The sequence below is a fragment of the Octodon degus genome, unplaced genomic scaffold (assembly GCF_000260255.1).
Source record: "Octodon degus isolate 3935 unplaced genomic scaffold, OctDeg1.0 scaffold00032, whole genome shotgun sequence".
In the NCBI taxonomy this organism is placed as follows: Eukaryota; Metazoa; Chordata; class Mammalia; order Rodentia; family Octodontidae; genus Octodon; species Octodon degus.
The window spans coordinates 19,344,662-19,348,386 of record NW_004524608.1 but is presented as its reverse complement, the minus strand read 5'-3'; the positions used below and the strand labels follow the sequence as shown (position 1 = coordinate 19,348,386).

The 3,725-nt window shown below is 38.8% G+C and overlaps 1 pseudogene; it reads left to right on the top strand.

Moving 5' to 3' along the window:
* The first annotated feature begins 1,444 nt into the window (after positions 1-1,444).
* Positions 1,445-2,703, top strand: LOC101561096 (annotated as a pseudogene).
* The last annotated feature ends 1,022 nt before the right edge of the window (positions 2,704-3,725 follow it).

The window sequence follows — 3,725 nt, the reverse complement described above, 5'->3', positions numbered from 1 at the left end:
GGGTGACACCCTCTTTCACCCACATGAGATGCCCCCTATTCCTCCGTAGGACCCCCAAAAACACCCCATCCACAAAGTAGGAATTTCTGTCACATTCCTGGAACCCCCAGATGCAGTCCTAGTCCAGGCCTGAGGAGTGTATGGGAGAGCTGCCACTCCCCCCCTACTCCACCTTGTGCCCTCAAGACTCAGCTCAGGCCTGGCATATAGGCTTGTGGTGAAACCCTGCAGCGACAATCCCTGCAGAGAGTGTAGGGGACAGAACCAAAAGGTAGTCCAGGAACAGAAAATCTTACCAGAGGGGAACAACAGGTTCACCCCAAAGAGCAGCAAAAGGAAGGAGCTGAGCAGAGCAGCCAGACTCAAGTCAGGCACAGCTGGATAAATCCAAACTTTGTAGATCTGCACCTGAACTTCAGTAAGTGCTAAGGTTATAGCTGCAACAAAGATCTACAACAAAGTTCATAAGACAGCACTACACAAAATGACAATGAGAATGAGCAAAATGCAATCTCAGAACACAAGCCCACCCATGACAAGTTCAGAGGACACAAACGCAGAACAAACTGGGAATCACACACCTGAAAGCAATGAATCAATGGCTTCTGAAATAAACAAACAGCTGCAGAAAAGTATAGAGGAACTCAGATTGGAAAAGAAAAAAGAAATCCCTGAATTAATAACACCTTCATTACAGAATCAAATGTAGAAACATATGGAGGAAAACCAAAGGCCACCCAGAACAAGAGCAAAGGACACTAGCTCAGCTCACATGTATGAATTAATAGCATCTTTAGTAAATAAGCAACAGCAGAAAGTCATAGAGGGATTCAGAGAAAAATTCTTTTCCAACATAAAAAAAGAATTCTCAGAACTCATAGCATTTGAAGTAAAGAATCAACTACAGAAACATAGGGAGGAAGCCCAATCTGAAAAACACACTACAGTAAAAGAATTTAAAATTGCTTCCAAAGAAGACATTGATTAAAAAAAAAATAGAAGGGATTAGAAAAATGAGGGATTCCTTGAATGAGCAATACAGGAAAGAAATGGGTCTAATGAAACAGAGTTAAAGAGATGTAGAGGAAATTAAAATCTCAATCACAAGCTTGCAAAAGCATTTAAGTGAAAGCGAAGAGAGTTTCAGATCTTGAACACGCTGATGCAGCTAGTGAAAAGGTAAGAAAGGATCTCTTAAAAACAATGAGGATGCAACGATCCATCACCTGCAAGATGATGTAAAGATGAACAATGTGAGACTAATAGGCATCAATGGGAAAGAAGGAGTCAATACAAATGACATTAAGAAATAGGGGCAGAAGTAATAGCAGAAAACTTCCCAAATATGAGGAAACAATCTGATATTCTGTTAACCGAAGTATATAGAACACCAAGTAACCTCAACTCAATTAAAAACAAACTGAGGCTGGCCTTAGACGCGGAGCAGCCATGATGGAAGGCCTGGACGACGGCCCCGACTTCCTCTCGGAGGAAGACCGTGGACTTAAAGCAATCAACGTAGATCTTCAAAGTGATGCTGCTCTGCAGGTGGACATTTCTGATGCTCTTAGTGAAAGGGATAAAGTAAAATTCACTGTCCATACAAAGAGTTCACTGCCCAATTTTAAACAAAATGAGTTTTCTGTTGTTCGACAACATGAGGAATTTATCTGGTTTCATGATTCCTTCATTGAAAATGAAGATTATGCAGGTTATATCATTCCTCCAGAACCACCAAGGCCTGATTTTGATGCTTCAAGAGAAAAGCTACAGAAGCTTGGGGAAGGGAAAGGATCAATGACAAAGGAAGAATTCACAAAGATGAAACAGGAACTGGAAGCTGAGTATTTGGCAATATTCAAGAATACAGTAGCAATGCATGAAGTGTTCCTGTGTCGTGTGGCAGCCCATCCTATTTTGAGGAAAGATTTAAATTTCCATGTCTTCTTGGAGTACAATCAAGATTTGAGTGTTCGAGGAAAAAATAAAAAAGAAACTTGAAGATTTTTTTTAAAAACATGGTCAAATCAGCAGATGGAGTCATTGTTTCAGGAGTAAAGGATGTAGATGATTTCTTTGAGCATGAACGAACATTCCTTTTAGAATATCACAACCGAGTTAAGGATGCATCTGCTAAATCTGATAGGATGACAAGATCCCACAAAAGTGCTGCAGATGATTACAATAGAATTGGTTCTTCGTTTTATGCTTTAGGAACTCAGGATTCTACCGATATATGCAAGTTTTTCCTCAAAGTTTCAGAACTGTTTGATAAAACAAGAAAAATAGAAGCACGAGTATCTGCTGATGAAGACCTCAAACTTTCTGACCTTTTAAAATATTACTTAAAAGAATCTCAAGCAGCTAAGGATCTCCTCTACCGAAGGTCTCAGTCTTTAGTGGATTATGAAAATGCTAATAAAGCGCTGGATAAAGCAAGGGCAAAAAATAAAGATGTTCTGCAGGCCGAAACTTCCCAACAACTATGTTGTCAGAAGTTTGAAAAAATATCTGAATCTGCAAAACAAGAACTTATAGACTTTAAGACAAGAAGAGTTGCTGCATTCAGAAAACATTTAGTGGAACTTGCAGAATTAGAACTCAAGCATGCCAAGGGAAACCTCCAGCTGCTGCAGAACTGCCTGGCAGTGTTGAATGGAGACACATAAGTCTCTTTCAGTTCCTGTTTAAAAGGGCTGCCTTCCTTCAGATCTTATTTTTATTTCCCTAATGACATTAAGCATTTCTGCCCACCAGAAGCGAAGCTGACAAAGTGCATCTCTGAGAAGCGGCGGCAGCACTGCACACAGGCAATGCAGTTTGTGCCGTGTGCTGTGTCCCTGGGCAGCGTCCACATCCTGCACCCTTCCTACTCCAAAGCCCAGAGTCTAGTCTTTTTTTAAGTAGCCTTGATAACTGGGTTCATTTTATAAATAGTATTCTTTATGGCTGCCAAGCTTATTTTCTTTTAAGTCATTTCTGAAATTTTAACCTTTTCAAATTACATTATTCAAACAAGGTAAAGATGGCCTTCTTGATTTTTAATTTTTTTTTAAAAAGTATTGTACCATATACTCTTAGTTCATTCATGTAACCTTGTAAAGCATCTTAATCAAACTTATTTTAATTATCATAAAAGTTTTGGGCCAGACTTCACATAATCTAAGATTGATTTCTGAAGAAAAATGCATTAATTAATATGTTTGCCTTAAACTTGTAGACTAAACCAATCATTGTAAAATAACCAGCTATGTGATACTTTTAAACTGAGGTTATGTATAACTCTAAAAGTTGGAGTAGCCATAATAAATCTACTCCAATATAAAAAAAACAAAAAACTGAGACATAACAGCCAAGATCTCAGAAACTGAGCACAAGAATAGTATATTAAAAGCCGCTAGAGAAAAGAAGCAGATCACATTCAAAGGAAAACCCATCAGAAATACGGCCAACGTCTCTTCACAAAACATGAAGGCAAGAAGAACATGGAGAAGAGTACTTCAATTTCTCTATGAAAACAAATTCCAGCCCAGAATACTATAGCCTGCTAAAGTGTCTTTCAAGTTTGATGGAGAAGTGAAATACTTTCATGACAAAAACTGCAAAGAATTTCATGATAACAAAGTCAACTCTACACAGGCTCCTGAAAGATGTGCTAGAGAGTGACCAAAATGATCAGAGCTCCATGAATGCGATCAGAAGCAACCAACTAAATAGGGCAAGCA